The sequence below is a fragment of the Talpa occidentalis genome, unplaced genomic scaffold, assembly GCF_014898055.3.
Source record: "Talpa occidentalis isolate TD23 unplaced genomic scaffold, MPIMG_talOcc4v2.1 talOcc4.14, whole genome shotgun sequence".
NCBI lineage: Eukaryota > Metazoa > Chordata > Mammalia > Eulipotyphla > Talpidae > Talpa > Talpa occidentalis.
This window is the reverse complement of record NW_023601433.1, coordinates 13,973,654-13,991,088: the sequence shown is the minus strand read 5'-3', so window position 1 is coordinate 13,991,088 and position 17,435 is coordinate 13,973,654. Positions and strand designations below refer to the sequence as shown.

Here is a 17,435-nt window from a genome sequence, read left to right as displayed (position 1 = left end):
AAAAACATTCAGCCAATTGCGTTAACCTTGATCACTCGATTAAGATGGTCTCTGACAAGTTTCCTAGTACAAGGTTACCATTTAAAATTAAATATCTCGATACCACCTTACACCAGTAAGAATGACACATATCAAAAAAGCAAGCAACAACAAATGCTGGTGAGGATATGGTGAAAAAAGAACACTCCTACATTGCTGGTGGGAGTGTAAACTGGTCCAGCCACTATGGAAAACTGTCTAGAGCTTCCTTAGTCTACTAAAAATGGAGCTACCATACGACCCAGCAATTCCACTACTGGGGATCTACCCAAATGACACAAAAACATTGATTCAAAAGAACACCTGTACCCCTATGTTTACTGCAGCACTATTTACAATAGGTATAACCTGGAAACAACCCAAATGCCCAAACATAGATGACTAGATCAAGAAGATGTGGCATATATACACAATGGAATATTATTCAGCAATCCAAAAAGATAAACTCATGCCATTCACCGCAACATGGATGGAACTAGAAGGAATTATGCTCAGTGAAATAAGCCAGAAGGAAAAAGAAAAATATTGGATGTTTCACTTATAACAGGGGAGGAGGCAGGAGAGGGATCAGAGGGAGGGAGAGAAGAGCACAGGAGACTGACATGATAGTGCACGGGTGCATTGGTGAAGGAAACTCTATGGGGGCTACACCTGAAGGGTTGGAGGGAAACAAATATTTTTGAAAAATGAAAAATGATGTAAAAAATAAAAAAAAATTAAAAAAGAGAAAGTCCAAAAAAAATAAAATAGTACTTATTAGTCTTTGTCTTCTAAAAAACATAAATAAAATTAAATATCTCACACTCCTGCAAGGTATATCAAAACTGGCATGAAGATACCATCTCTCTTATACCTTCCAACAGGCAAGGCTCATGAAGTCTACAAGAAAAGTGTTCCAGTCATCCTAATACACTCTGCACAGTCAGGTGATCTTGTGATGTTGGTGTCAAGAGAATGGGCAGGAACAAAGAGGGCATCATCTCCTGTGAATACCAGGGCTTCATGATTGCACAGGTTGGGGAATAGAGAGGTAGGCGAGAAACAGAGGAAGACAGAAGTGAGAACAACTTACAGAGAAAGAGAGACACCTAAAGGATACATTGAAATGGAGACAGGGAAGTCAAGGTGGGCTCCAACTTTGAAATTCCAGTTGCCTTGGTGAACAGGCATGTTTTACATGGAATATGGGTTCTAAAACCTTGAGATTCCAGTGAAATGTGGAAGTGGGCACACCAACAGGGAGTTGTAGATTGAAGAGTAGAAAGGTAAATAAGACTAAAGAGAGAGAAACTTGAGAGTCTTTGAACACAGGGGGCAATTAATATTTAATTAGTATGGATCTGTTATCTGAAGAAAGGAGCTGAATCCCAGACATACTTGGAAAATACCCATGATTTGTTGAGGGAAAAAACTAGTGAGACAAACGGAAGTGGTGGGAAGATGAGGAGCAATTCAGATGATGAAAGATGATGTGGCCAGAAATAAAGAAGAATGCAAGATGGCACAGCTCTAGCAGCTGTGTTAACAGCTCAGAAGCCAGTGACTTGGTAACTCTTGTGACTATGGCTTTGATCAGGTGATAGAGACAGGATCCACACTTGAGTAGGGACTAGAGACCTGCAGAGAACAGATTAAATGAGGAATAGGGAAACACAATTCTAGGAGCAGTTCAAGAAGGAACTGTGTTTTGTAATACTGCAGAAGAAAAATAAACTGTAATGTCACCTGCATTAACAGTGACAACCAGACTGGGTTCTAGTTCTAAAGAAGAATCACAGGGCCCCAGATAGCAAAGTTCATGAGTGTTGTATCTATTACTGAGAAGGGTTTTGTGAAGATAAGAGTCTGCATTCTAGCAAAAGGACACTAACAGGAAGGGGTTCCTTGGCAATTGTCCTCCCTCTGTAGAGGGATGAACTTTCCCTTTTGGAACCTCCATCATGGGCAGGGAGCACCTCAGAGCTAAGCAGCCCAAATAGAGTCTCAGTTGGGACTTCTTCCCTGCCAGTCACATGGGCACATAATTGCTATAAGACCATCCCCAATATCACAGTCTCCCATCACTCCCCATTCACTGAAACCAGGTCAAACCATCATTCTCATGTTATCAATAAACAGGGCTGACAAACTGGTACAACCCTCCCTGAAACTCACCTTATACTCAGAGGGGAAAAGAACAGCATACTGATGACTGCATTTCATACTTTAACCAGGTACAGTTCTTCCTTTAGTGGAAAAGCTCAGGCTGATGCCACACCTGCTAGAATTTATGCTCCCAGCACAATTATGTCATTAAATTCTTACAACCATCCTATTCAACAGGTATTATTATTCCTCTTTTTTATAAAGGGAACCATGATGCTCAAAAAGGGTAGTTGCCAAGGCAACACAGGTAGGAGGAAAGGGAAGATAGTTGTCTGTGGGATAGGAGGTCAAGCAAAAGATGCTTTTTTAAGAAGAGGTACCCTGTTTCTTTTAAATAAACTGGGAGGAAAAAAGTTACAGGGAGGAGGAGGTTGCAGGTAGGGGGAGCAAAGCGATGATTGCAGAAGGTGGGTGGCTTGGAAAAAAGGAAGAATGAGCTCCTAAGACTGCATGTGAAGAAAGAGGGGATGAGCATATCCATGAAGGCCCAGCCCAGGCTCTCTATAGCTTCCAGATCCATGGTGCCCCCATCCTGAAGATCTGCGAAAACACACTGCTGGACAGCACCCCTGGAGTTTCTGATTCAGCAGGTGTGCATAGAGCCTAAGAATTTGCATTTCTGGCAAGTTTCCAGGTGAGACTGTACTGCAGCCCAGCCAACCCACTTTGAGAACTGTCTCTCCATTCAGGATGGGCTGGGTCATCTGGATGCAAGGTCTTGGAAGATGAGATGGGGCCTGACATTGTGGCCCTTTGGGGTGGTCACCTCGAGATGCTCCACCCCTTTGCCTGTCTTCTATCAGGAATATGACTAGGTCATAAAACAACATCAGTTATAGGAACCAAAGTTTCATCAATGCAATGAGTTAGAAACTTTTTTTAAAAGATTTATTTATGCATGCAAGAACTGGGGTACAGGCCAGAGGTACAGGCGGGGTGGGGGGGTGGTGAGAGGATTCACCAGAGACAGAGCAGAGAACAGAACAGGTGGATCTACTGAGATACACTGCTGAGGGGAGCAGCGGGCAAGTCAGGAGAGGTCTGCTGCGCCATGTGGGCAGCTCCCTGGCCGGGAATCGAACTCATGCTGCAATGGCCACGGGTAGCTTCATAGGTTGCCTCTTAACCCCTTGCGCCACCAAGGAGGCCAGAGTTAGAAACTTGTTTCAGCTGCGTAGCTTTCATATGAAAACTCCCATTTTAACCAAGAACCAGAGAATGACAGATCATTTTCATTCCTGATGTGAAAAATTGTTTCATCTTGAATAAGAGACATAATTATCACAGCATAATTTAAACCATTTTGAAATAAAAAAAAAAAAATATCCCCAATGGAGGAGGGAGAGGTGAGGAAAGAAGCGTGTTTGGCTGCTGTTGGTGGTGTTGGTCATCAGGTGGGCAAGATGCCAAACAGGGGGATGAGGTGACCGTGGCCTTTACAGAGTAGGGAGAGACCAGCCTAGCGTCTCAGAGCATTTGGGAAGTGACATGATATCAAGGTCAAAGCACTGGCTTTGCCATTCAGATTCAAGGTGACTTCTGCACAGTAGGTTCTATGCCTCTTCTGGACCCTGAAGTGGTCTTTAAGGTGGGCATGCTAGCCCCCGCTGCACAGGATTGCCATGATGTGTGCAGTGGGATGCAGCAGAAGGGACTAGCACATTGGAGACGCCCAAAAAGGCTCCTCTGCTTCAATGTCAAACAAAACTCTTCAATCTCAAGGTGTCCTTAGTCTGATTCTTCTCAAACCCTTGTCTTTGATTGTCCCCTAAGCTCCTGAATCCACAGACCCTGGGCCTCTGTGACCTGGGGAAGGAACCTCGCTGCCCAGGCTGGCCTGAGGGGACTCTAGAGCAGCCTGGAGATGGCTCAGCTTTAACATGTTGCTGCCCAGGCGGCCACCATCTCTCCTGTCCCCCATCAGCCTCCCTGCTTGACACCTCAGTCACCTGTCTGGGCTCCCAAGAGCCACCCGCCTGATTGCTGGGCCCCAATCTGGAAATAGGGCGATGCCATGATGTAGCTCCAGCCCTCTGGGCCTGCATGCTGCCTGCAAGTATCTTTTTCTGCCCCTAAAAGAGAGGAGAGTAGCCCAGCCAACACGGACCTGCGATTTCTGCCTCCCCCCTCCCAGGATCACCAGATGCTGCCCTGGCCTAGCCCACTGCCCAGGTACTGCCAGGTGGGCCCTCATTTAGCTTTAATTGGAGAACATTCGTGTTGCCAGAGCTCAGTCCACCCAGTAGGGAGAGAAGTGAGGAATTTGTTCGCATTTTGCAAGTACATCAGTGCCAACCTTACACTGGAGAGAGGGATGTCAGGTAGAGCGGCCTCTGCTCATGAGGGAAGGTGAGTTTGAATCCCCTGGAGAGTAATGCTTGCATGCTGGGAGTCCCTTACAACTGAAGCCCGCAGTTTAACTTGTACAGGGCCTCCTCACTCACCCAAGGAGCCGGGAAGGGGGCTTCTCTTGTCCCAACATCCACCCTGCTGCAGCCCCAATGAGGGGGTTGACAGGGATTGGTGTCACCTCCCAGCTGGTGGAGAAGCTGCCCAGGAAGCAAATTGGCTTTGCAGAAAAAGCAACAGGAGAAGGAGCCAAAATACAGGGGCCTGTGGCCTCCACACTCTGTGAAGAGTGCGTGGCCCTGACAATCGGGCCTTGTGCTCTATTGAGAGAGAAGAACAACTGAGAACAGATTGCCCAGTGTTCTGTGCCCTGAGTGCTTTCATCCACAGGCTACCCCGCAAGGCAGGTCCTGTTATTATACCTGTTTTCTAATGTGAAAAGTGAGGCACAGAGAAGTCAAGATACTCTCCTGAGGTCACAGAGCTCAGGAGTGATGAGATGAGATGACTTGAGGGTTGGAACCCAAGCAGCTGCTGCCAATTTGTGCCTGCTGTTTCCCAGTCACCAGCCCTGGGGACGTGCCTCCTCTTCTGTCACTTGGCCTGTCTGTGTGCTTCTGTCTCATATTAGTCTAATGTGACCGTAGGGCCTTGAGCCCCGTCAGGTCCCTAGTATTTCAAACACCTGTACTCTCCGGCTTGTTCATCTTCACCAAGCCCTTCAGAACAGTCCTAGCCCTCAGTAATGGGTTGGTCTGGCTTGATGTGGATTCCCAGGGCCAGTATTGGAAGGACAGGAGACTGGGGCCATCCCAGGTCTCCTGAGGCCTTTTCAGTCCACTCTGCAAGGAAGTGGAGGGGGAGGGAGGAAGATCCTTTGGAACAGCCTCTCACATCTGTAATGTGGACATAAAAGTTCTCTGCTTTCATCCAGAAGCTTCCAAGTACTGGGTGTGTTCCCAATTCCAACGTGTGGCTCCCCTTCCCAACTGTCAGCCTTGGGGGAGCTTGTCCCCAGACTTCTCAGGAGTGGCTTCTGCAAGGCATCACCAGGGCCAGTCCAGCCCATCCTGCTTTCCAGGCCACAGTCCAGGTCTAAAACTGCAGTGTTGTTTTAGAGACCTGTTCTCCAGGGTAATAGTGTGCGTGGAATGTTAGTCCTTCACTGGGTCTCACTGGTAGTCTTTGTCCACCCCTCATCTTGAGCCTGATGTGTTTTTAAGTTGCCGGCAATTTGATTGCATTTGTCTCTAGAGGCACTTGCATTTTGAAAAGCACTTTAGCTACTGAATCTTTACATAATTTATTAGAAACATATTTTGCACTTATGATATCTGACAGTACAAAAAGGAAATATCCTCTTTTTATTTCCAGAAGTTGTTACTGACTTCTCCTGAATTTAAACTTCTGGAAATTTAGCCAGGGCGCGCTGGCTAAACAAGTGGAGCTCAGGCACACTTGGAGGGAGGGAGCTGAGCGATCATGGGCAGGGTGCTCTGCTGGGAGGTGGGGAAGCTTTTGAGCTGGGTCTTAGAACCAGGAGAGAAGAGGGATTTTGAAAATATCTGGGGGGGGGGTGCAGGGGGCAAACAGGAATATAAACAAAGGCAAAGGCAAGGTGCAGGCAAAGGAATATAAACAAAGGCAAAGGCAAAGGCAAAGGCAAAGGGTGCAGGACGTAGGGGGAGGGCAGGGTGACATGTTCTGCTCAGAACTGGCCTTAAACCCCTGAACTGGATCCTCCCTTGGCCACTGCTGCTTCTAACCCAAGCTCCCTGTGGGGTAGGAAAACCCTCTACCTGTTCTTGTGGGATTTGAAGAGTCCATGTGATGTGAAGCAGCCAGTCTGGTACCTTGTGTGTGGTACCTTCTCAGTAACAGACAGTGTCTAACTGTAATTCAGCCATGAGCCAGAGCTTTATCTCTAAGTGAGAACAAAGATTTTATTTAGGGTCTTTAGGGGAATGCAGTTGGGGAGACACCATCTGGCAAGGCTTGTGCATGTACTCCAGAGTGGGAGGAAAATAAGAGCTGGTGGAGGCAGAGCTGCCTCCCCCACTGAGAAGTGCTATTACTTATTAGGTAAATTAATAAAATTCTTTAAGAGGAAAAAGAAAGCATGCTGAAGGGAAGGGTGCCTGCATGCTTGTGCAGTGACATTGGCCTCTCTGAAGCTGAGATCCAATCGCATCTACTAGTCTTTGTGAGCTGCTTTCCAGTCTCCCCAGTTCCGGGTGTCAGGAGGCTGCTTTGCTGAGGACCGTGTGTGCTGTTGATTGTCTGTCCAGGTTGCCAGCAGCCAGGTGTGGTGGTAGATGCAGGTTCCACTTTCCTAGTGGCCTCTGACTCCATTTGGATACTCCCTTTATCAGTTTTAGTTACATGATTTCTTAGTCATTTCCACAAGAGCTACAGTAAAAAAAAAAAAAAATTAGTAACAATCATTATAACCTTGCCTGCCACCTGCTAGCATAAAGGTGGGCACTGAGCCCCACGAAGAAATAGTCCCTGAATAAAAATACATTCCCAGGAGGCTCTTGACTCCACCCAGCACCACAGGCCTGTCACCTTCTGTGTGGGCTCCCTGGCTTGAGAACAGAATTGATCAGTCCCCTCAAGGTCCCTCTTTCGTGGATTCCCGTCACCCCATTTGCACATCTCACATGAGCCCGTGTGGGCATCAGGGCTGTGAGAATTGGGGGTTTACTTCTGGAATCTGTTCCATCTTGTCAGTCCATGTATCCATCTTTAAACCCCATACCGCACTATTTTAATTACTGTAACTTGGTAGTAAGTTTTAAGATTATTTTGGTTATTGATTCAGATTCTTTTCATCTAGTGTCTTCCCACCTCTACTCAAGAATTCAGAAAATGTATTATCTATCAAACCATTTTGAAAGTACTACTCAAAACTCCCTGCAGTAAAATAAAAATTAACTTGATAAAGGAGAACCAAGAGATATGTAAATTATTTGTGATTAACAAAGAGTAAAACATTTGCATAATTATTAACAGTATAGTCATGGAGCTTAAGCAATTGTTAAAAAAATGTTCCTAAGGGGCCTCCCCAGTGGCGCAGTGGTTGAGCGCTGGGTTGCGAAGCCGCCCCGCCGCCTCTGCAGCCCCGGTTCGATCCCTGGCTGCTCCCAGGCCGCCAGATGGGTCCCACAAGGCGCGCAGACCTCTTCTGCCACCCGCTGCTCCCCTCAGCAGTGTACTTCGTCACTCTGCCTGTTCTACTCTCTGCTCCGTTCTACTCTCCGCTCTGGCTCTGGTGAATTCTCTCACCCTCCCGCGCTTCTGACCGTACCCAGTGCTTGTATAAATAAATAAATAAATCTTAAAAAAAAAAAGTTCCTAAGAAACTACAAGCATGAAAATTAAAAGCAATTTACAATATTTTAAATGATTTAAGCAAAATGTAGCAGTTAGCATAGGAATAAAAAGCAACTATGTTCAAGTAACTTTCTATTTGGAAATTTGAAGTTGTGTACATTAATTAATTCTCAATTTGATTTTTAAAAGTGAATACACCAACACCATTTACAACTGTAAAGAAACTATTAGAAGAGAAAATAACATAATTTCTAAAAAATTTTACAGGGAAAAAAAAGAATGAAATCAGTTAAAGGCAGTAGGGAAAACAAGAAGAAGAAAACTTGTTTTCTTGCATAAACTAGGTAAGACTAAATAAAATGTAGAAAATGGTCCAAATAAACCAATCACTCCCCCATTCTAATCCCACCCCACACCAAAAAAAAAAAAAAATGAAATAGGTTAAATTCCCTAACTGAAAGACAGGATACTCTGAAACTGAGTAAAGTTTCTGTGTAATATGAGATTAGAAACAGCTGAAATAAAATGACCTAAAATAGTAAAAAATATAAAGACATAAAAGTATAACAAGCAATAATACAAAAAGAATGAGTAGCAACAAGTAAGAGTAGAATTCAAAATTGAGAATAAAACTGAAACCAAAATATTTTATATTGATAAAAGGCGCAAACCACCCAAAGGAGAGGCTGATTGCATTATATTTGAAAAGTTGAAAGTAAAGCAGTTATGCTAATGAAGATGTGTGCTTTGTCCATCTGGGTAGGATATGTCAACGGGAATCCCTCTGGGGATGTGGAGCTCCAGGCTGCTGACGACCAGCAGGGAAAGTCCACTCCAGCCCCAACAGGTGATTCCAGAGGTGCAAGCAGGCTCCTGACACTTCCCCCAAAGGGCCAAGCAAGGTGTTTCCAGTAGGAAAGGGTAGTTATTGTGCTTATGTGGTCTCTGTGTGGGGTGCACAGATGTGATTCAATTCCTTCATCTTACCTGTGCAGTCTTGCCCCACTGACCTCTGAGCACCCTAGGGTTCTAATTCCTGTGAAAGCTCCCACATTTGCAGAAAAGTGAGTGAGTCTCAGGAATCTCGATGCCTTTGATGACCCCACTGCTCCTGCCCGTCTGGACTGGGGTGTGGTCCACAGGCTGTTCATGACATACCACCTCCAACTGTGTACGCACGTAGTCGGTGCACCCCGCCAGGACCAAATGTGGTCATTGCCCTGACTTCTGGGGTTCACCATCTCCAGGTGGGAATTGTGAATGGCTTTCTGATTTCAAGATTTCCCATGAACCACACTGCCTGAACCACACATGGAATGTCAAAAGTTGGGGTTCAATTTGTGAACCCCTCTGGAAAACACCCTGCACCTCTCCTGAATCATCAACATGAAACACGAGGTCCTCATGGGTTCTGACCTTGAGACTTTTCCCATTTTTCCTGACCTACCTCCTGATGCTTGTGTTTATTTAAAAATTGAAGAGGGCCTTCCTGGTGGCACAAGGGATTAAGAAGCAGTTCAATCCCTGGCCAGGGAGCTACCCACATGGCTCAGCAGAACACTCCTGTCTTGCCCGCTGCTCCCCTCAGCAGTGTATTTCAGTCAGTCTGCCTGTTCTGCTCCCCTCTCTCTCTGGTGAATCCTCCCCCTTCCACCTCTGACCTACTCCCCAGCTCTTGTATGCATAAATAAATAAAATAAATCTTTTAAAAAATTAAAATTAAAGAATGGGATCTTGTGTTGAAGAGGGAGGTCCATGGTCTGGGATTCCCTGTCAAGACCATGCCAAGTTCATAGTTAATATTTAAAATCATTTAAAATTTCAAAGTATTAATTCAATTTTAAAATACAAAAAAAGGGCCTCCCCTGGTGGCGCAGCGGTTGAGCACTGGGCTGCGAAGCTGCCCGCAGCCTCTACAGCGCTGGTTTGATCCCCTGGCATGCAGACCTCTCCTGCCGCCCGCTGCTCCCCTCAGCAGTGTATTTCATCAGTCTGCCTATTCTGTTCCCTGCTCTGGCTCTGGTGAATTCTCTCACCCTCCCACTCTTCTGACCAGGGTAAACCTGGTTCTCGTATAAATAAATAAATAAATAAATAAATCGTTTAAAAAAATAAAATAAAATACAAAAAAAATTTTAAGTGAAAATTTTAATTCTCACTTGACGTGACATGTAGACATTCTCTTTTTTCTTGTCTTTTCCAGAGTTCTCGGGGGCTGTGGTGTCATACCTTCTCCTGGGGCAACTATGGAGCATTTCCAGCAGGGACAGTGTGGTGTTGCTCCAGATGCCTGAGCACCAACACCTGCAGAGAATCACGCTGTCTGCAGAGTAAGTCCTGTGTTCAGGCAGTCCTGGGGAGCAGGCCAGGGGGCAAGTGCAGTCAACAGCTCTAACAACAGAGCTTGTGTGGTTCTAGAAGCAGATCCCTGGAAATAGGTCTAAGGCGAGGGATGGTTGCCTGTCCACTGAAGTCCATTGAGACAGAATTGTAAGATGACTTCATATTGTATTAGATCTTGTGTTTAAGTCATTAAGCATTAATCTTTCTTTTTAATATTGATTTCATAATCTCTTTTTCTTTTATTGAGGTAAATTGGTTTACAATGATTCAGAGGCAGAGGGTCACACCTGCTTGGATGCAAGTTCTCACAGCACACCCACCACCAAGGCACCCACAGCCCTCCTCTGTCTCCTCCACCTGTAACCTCCATTTCACAGCCAGTTCTTGGCATTATTCTTACAAAGACAAAAAAAATGACTGTAATGATTGAACAACACTAATGATCTGTGATGATTTGTAATGATTTGATCTGCACTAGTATAAAATCTGCTAAGCTGTTGCCATCCATTACTATCATTTGATTTTTAAACAACTTATAATGTAAACAAAAGGGAGTCACAACGTATCATAGTCATTGCTTTTATTTTTAATGTTTCTTTAGTTCTTGCCAAAAATATACAAAATTTATCTAGTCAATATGCTAGCATAACAATTCTTTTGCCTATGACTCTTTCATTTACTTATTTGCCTACTTTTCATTTTGATAAACTGCAAATCTACAGAAAAAATGGAAACTAAACACCCATCTTCACTCAGATTTACCAATTGTTTACCCACATACACATACACATGCACACATGTGTAGAGATTATAGATATATAGTTGTCTTGCGTGCGTTGTTTTTTTCTCTGAATCATTGGAAAGTAAGTTTCGGCAGATATCTTCTAAGTTCACAGACAATTTTGAAAACTAATTCCATAATCACTGTGGACTTTATCATCGATAACGTAATGTTATTCAATAATAGTCCATATTTAAATATCCCCAGTGGTCCCCAAAATATTCTTCATAGCTGTTTTCCCCTATCTAGCACTCAATTAAGTATTTTGTACTGAAGTTGGTTCTATCTCTTTAAATCTGAATCAAAATCCTGCCTTCATTTTTGTCCTTTGTGATGTTGACATTTTTGAAGCATCTAAGCCACTTATTCTATAGAGTAGTTCACGGTCTGGATCTGTCTACCCGCTTCCTTGAACCTTAGGTTCTGGTAAAGACTTTGTGCATTCATACCACACCAGTGGTCCACACATCATTGTGACCTAGGATTGGGGATGATGTGTTTGCTCCCCTGACTAAGGTGGTTCCTGCCAGATCTTTATAACCTTTATAAAGTTACCTTTTTTATTACTTGTAATTAATAAGCAACCAGTGGAATTAACTTTCCTAGTTAACTGTCACCCAAAGTTTTTAGAATTCATTTTTGGTTGTATTGTGATTTTTTTAAATATTTATTTATTTTTATACAAGAGCTGGGGTACAGGCCAGATGCACAGGAGGGTAAGAGGATTCACCAGAGACAAAGCAGGGAGCAGAACAGACAGATGACAGAAATACACTGCTAAGGGGAGGGGAGCAGCGAGCATGACAGGAGAGGTCTGCCACAACATGTGGGATTCTCACTGGCTGAGGGGATCAAACCCGCACTGCAAAGGCTGTGGACAGTTTCACAGTGTGGCGCTCAACCTGCTGCACCACCAGGGAGGCCCAGTTGTATTGTGATTTTTAACTACTCAGTTCATTACTTTCTTCCCTGTCGGTCCTTCACTTTTTGCATTTTCATGGTTGTGAAATATCACATGAAGGAGAACAGAGAGGTGGTCAAGAGAAAAACTCCATAGTCACACTGTCTGAATACCCAGCTTGATCTGCACCCCATCACACAATAACCAAATGACACTGAGCCAATGCTTCCCCACACCAACCCCCATGTCCTCATCATTCAAAATAGGGGGCAAAGACTCCATGGAAGGAAGTATGGAGGTTGCTCAAAAAATTAAAAATAACACTACCATGTGACCCAACAACTCTCCATCAAGTCATCTAGTCAAAGCGTGCGAAAACACAGAATGTGAAAACCAAGAATGTGTTCATTGCAGCACTGTTCATAGCAACCAAGACCTGGAAACAACCTAAATGCCCACTGATGAATGATTGGATTTAGAAGATATGGTAAAATATATAATATGTATTATATATAATGTACATGTTATATATATATAATGCATATTGTGCTAGAGTTCAGCTATAAAAATAGTAAAATCTTATAAATCTTTATTTATTTATTTATACAAGCACTGGGTACAGTCAGAAGCGCGGGAGGGTGAGAGAATTCACCAGAGCCAGAGCGGGGAACAGAACAGGCAGACTGACGAATACACTGCTGAGGGGAGCAGCGGGCATGGCAGGAGAGGTCTGTCGCGCCATGTGGGACCCTAACCGGTGGCCGGGAATCCAACCGTCGCTGCAGAGGTTGCGGGCAGCTTCGCAGCCCAGCGCTCAACCTCTGCGCCACCAGGGGAGGCCCTAAAAATAGTGAAATCTTAATATTTGTGACCATGCAGGTAGGACTTGAGGTGGTTATGCAAAACAAAATAATTCAGAAAGAGAGAACCGAATACTGAATGATTTCATTTGTAAGTAGAACATGAAGAAACAAAGCAAATGAGCAAACAATACCCAACAAACCCTTAGATTCTAACAACAGAATGGTGGTTAGTCACAGTGGTTATGGCTACCTGAGGAAAGAGTGTGGGGAGAGGGGAGAGGGTGGGAGGAACAGGTAGAGGGGTCATTTCAATCATGGTAAATAGTACTAGAATTTTGGTGTGTGGCTACACATTCACTGAAGTGGGAAGCTGTACTGCTGAAACTTGTACAGTGGTATGAACCAGTAGAACCTCAAATGAAAAATAAATAGTAGACAAGAGTAACGACAATGCAGGGTGGCAGTTTGGGTGGAGCCCACAGTTGAGGTTCACTGTTGTGTATTCTCAAAGCAGGAGGATGGCTGAGGATGCTGCTTCCCTCCTGAGATCTTTTGTTACCTTGGGTGAGCAGTGAAGGCAGTGAAGGCTGAATAAGACACTTAGCAAAAATGCTCAGGAGACTGAATGACAGGGCAGAGGGTCCCCGTGATCTATGCAGCCATATATGTAAACCTCTGCTGTTCAGGGGTTGCTTAGAGAAACAAAATCGCCATGACAGTAAACATTCTTCAGCAAGTGAGGTCCTGATGAAGTGGTACCTTCTGGTTCTTTCTAAGGCTCTCAGTATCCTTTCATCTCCCCCGCCCCCTTGGCCTGGACCCCCTGCTCTGTGGTTGGTTTTGCCTTTCAGTCACTGGTCAGCAATGGGGCTTTTTGTTGCAGGATTATTAGATGTTGGGCCTCCTTGGTGGCGCAGGGGGGTTGGCACCACACTGAGGCAATCCACCGCCTCTGCAGCACAGGTTTGATCCCCAGCTGACCAGAGAGAGGCCCAAGTGGTGAAGCAGACCTCTCCTGTGTTGCCCACTGCTCCCCTCAGCAATGTGTTTTAGTCAATCTGCCTGTTCTGTTCCCCGCTCTGTCTCTGGTGAATCCTCTCATGCCCCTCCCCCCTGCATCTCTGGCCTGTGCCCCAGCTCTTTTATGAATAAATAAATAAATCTTAAAAAAAAAAAGAACTACTTCCTAGGCAGCTATGAGAATTTACAAAAAAATTATTAGATGTCTTTCTGTTTCTATCAAGTGCCATGGTTCTATTTGAGCTCTAGTGCCATGGAATCTTCCCAGAAAATGTTTTAGAAATTTTACCAAGAGAATAGCTTTTGAATAGACATGTTAGTTTAGAAACTATTTATGGACAAGGATTAGAGTAAGTATTTAAAAAAGAAAAGAGGGAAAAGATTGCCCTCGGAGAACAATTTTAAATAGAAAATAAATAGTTCTTAAAAATACTTCACCTGAAAATTCTACCTGCCTCAAGACAATAGGGCTGGTGTCCATGGAGCATGGCTGTTGTGGGGAGCACGCTGCAGTCAACGTGTTCCCCCACCTTATGCTAGTCAGGCTGAGCTTTCAGGGATGGCTTGTGGTGTCACCTGTTCTTCTTTCTGGGGGAAGTTGGCCCAGCCAGTATAGGTTGTCCAGGCCTTGCAGACCCAGAGGTGACACCACTGCTTGGAGAAAAGACGCCCCCCTAAAGTTCCAACCCCTCTTCCTCCTGTGTTCCTCTGTTGATCAAGAAAAACAGGCAGAGATTATATTAAAATATGGCATTTATTTGGGATCTTAGATTTGCAAATCGGGGGGTGCAAACAAGGTACTAACCCAAGTTGTGTCCCCTGCTGGAGTCTTTGGGGTTTTTTAAAGGACAAAAGAAGGAGAACGGAGGATAAGTTTGCAAAAGCTGTTTACCAAGAACTAGGATGGGTTATAGATTGCATTCCTTAGAGTTCATTGGCTTTCAGTCAAGCTGGCCTTGGTTACTATGGAGAGATGAAAAAGAGAGAAAAAAAACTTCAGCACCGTTCTCTGGGAAGACCTTGTCTAGCTAGAAACCGGTTCTTGCCAGTCAGTAAAGTGTTTTGTTTGTTTAAGCTAAAAGTCCATAAGATGGAGCTCGGACACAAGATGGAGTCAGCTTGAACATCCCTTCCCACGTGTTCTTCTTGGTCATTCGCGTGGCAGGGCCCCCTGCCTGTCTCCAGGCCTCCTACTGAGTGTCTTGGGGAAGGGTCTGTGGTGCAGGCGGGACTTGATAGTTTATGCCATGAAGCCAGCTTCAAAGCATCTCTCTGGTTCTGAGTAACACAGAGCAAATGACTTGGGCTTCATGTGATTATGCAGTTGGGTGTGTCCGGGCAACCTCTTGTCTGCTTCCCGAAGTGCATGGATAGAAATCTGAGTTCTCTGGCCTGGAGTGAGAAGTGTGCTCACTCTTCCACTTCGAATCCAGCAGCACTAAGCACCAGAGATTCCTCATAGGAGACCCTTTCCTGACCTTCATGGGTGACGCTCACCATTGTGGAAGAAATGAGCCGCACAGAGCAAATGCTGAAGCCCATGCCTGTCAGTCCTGCCCCCAGGTTTTCTTTGATTGTTTTAAATGGAAATTCTAAATGCACCTTCCTCCTCGTGCAGAGGTTGCTGCCTTTGGAGGAGGGAGGGCAGCAGCCTCATCCCAGCCCCATGGCAGTCACAGGTCCCCAGCCTCCTCAGCCCCTGACCTAAGCTGATAATTCCAACCTGTGGGCTCCTGGGGATGACATGGCCTCTACCAACAGAAGTGGAGCCCAAATCCTGGTTCTGCCAAGGCACAGTGTGGTTTTCTAGTGTGGGTCAGCTCTCTTGACCTCAGTTTCCTGTCTGAAATAAGGACAGGGACGGCAATGTCCACCATATAGGGTGAGGACCAAGGGGCGTAATTCCTGAGGACTCAGGGTTGAGGCACCTGTTGAGAAGGCTGGAGGTCTCAGTGAGAACCAGCTATCCTTGTGTGTTGGCCTTGGGGCGTCTTCTCACAGTGGGCTGGTGCTCAGGGAATTCCTGCTCCCTTCCCCCTGCCCTACCTCCATGCAGACTTGGCTATTATTGCAGACAACTGAGCTGTGACATTAGTATACAGCATTGTTCTGGGGTCATTTTGGGGTGGGTGGTTTGTGTCCCCTCCGGGCAATCCCCAGAGCTAGGAGTCAGTGTTCTTAGTCTGCTTTTCATGGTTTTCTTATGTCACGGTGCCAGAATTAAGAGCTCACTGTGCCCACCCAGGACACATCAGAGTCACTGAGAAATGGGACTGGCTTTGCACACTGCACCTCCCAGCTGGGGTGTGGTCAGCACCCAGCCCACCTGAGCTGCTTCCTGGGCTTCCTGTGCTGTCTGTCCTTCCTCGGCTCTTGGGCCCCATGCTGACCTTTCCGTATTGAGCAGAGACCGTTCCCCTGAGTCCTGGAGAACAGGGCCTGAGGAGCCAGCCCCCTGCCTGTCTCTGTACTCTTGGATAAGATCACCATCCAACCATGCACTTGCTCAGCTAGTCTTGAAGTCCTGTGCTCCAGCCACAAGGCTGAGTGCGCATCTAACATTCTACATCATAAATTTAAATAGAGGCAAAGATGTTATTTCAAGCATACCATGAATAATGACTCTTAAAATTCCAGTTCTTGATGGTGGGCCTGGTGTGGTAGATGCAGATGTCAAGGTATGAAGCTATACACCTAAAACTTGTAAAGATTATAACCATGTTACCTTAATTGAAAGTAATAATAATAAATATTTTAAAAGTAAAATAAAATAGCATAGTCCTATCACTTTTTAAAAACACAGACAGTGAGATATAAATATTGACTTTACCTGTTCAAAATGCACAGCCAGATTCTTCCTTCACCGAAAATTGACATCATTTTGTTTTCTTCTCAAATTTGCATTCGTATTTTACACCCTCCACAGAACTTTACAGTTTTCTTCTTGACAGTCATTTGTTGGTTATTCTATCATATTTCTTTGTTTGTGTGTGTATGTATGTATATTCAGGTCCATATGTATGCATGTATATGATAAAACATTTCTGTTGCTTGAGCTATTACTGTATGTTTATACTAGTGCACATTGATCAAAGCAGTATAATTGCAACGGAAATTAAATATAACACAGAAGAGTCGCTTCATGAGGTGGATATGGGGGGATCCTTGGCTGGTGCTTCATGTTTCCAGCTATAGGGCAGACTAGGGAGAGGGACAGTAAGGCTGCAGAGCAACCTTCTTCCCCACAGAGGAATTTTAGAGCAGATGTATGGAATTCGAATTTGAAAGTTGATAGTTTACAAACTCCTCCTACTCATATCCCCTAGGAAAAAACACAATGTCCTGTTGGACATTGTGTCCTGAAGCTCAGGCTGAGAACTGTTGTCCCAGGCTCCCCTGCTCACTCGGGCCCAGCTTTAGTCTCGCACCCACCTCAGTGGGCCTCAGACCATGTCCCTGTGGTCACGTCACCAGCACCAACACTGCTCACTCCCCCTCTGCGGCCATGACCTTCCCCCACATGCAGCTTCCCTTCTTCTAGCATGAAGTTGTGTCCTTGGTGTCCTTGTGGCTTCCCAGGAATCTGTGTGGACCCAGAGGAGGTCAAAGGAGATATTTTGGTTTGGATATTTTATTAGTATGTCACACTCTGGATCTTTCTTCCCTGGAGCCATTCCACCCCTCCGTGCTTGCTGCATCTTCAGGGGTAACTTTTCTG

At 45.1% G+C, this 17,435-nt stretch overlaps 1 protein-coding gene across 4 annotated transcripts in view; it reads left to right on the top strand.

The window, feature by feature from the left end:
• The window catches only part of OTUD7A (OTU deubiquitinase 7A), a 165,473-nt gene that overhangs the window by 60,591 nt on the left and 87,447 nt on the right, over positions 1 to 17,435 (top strand). For all 4 annotated transcript variants that reach the window (XM_054694795.1, XM_054694794.1, XM_037510107.1 and 1 more), the window contains one exon: positions 10,073 to 10,199. The gene's annotated coding sequence lies outside the window, so the exon portion shown is untranslated. The remainder of the gene's footprint in view (positions 1 to 10,072; positions 10,200 to 17,435) is intronic.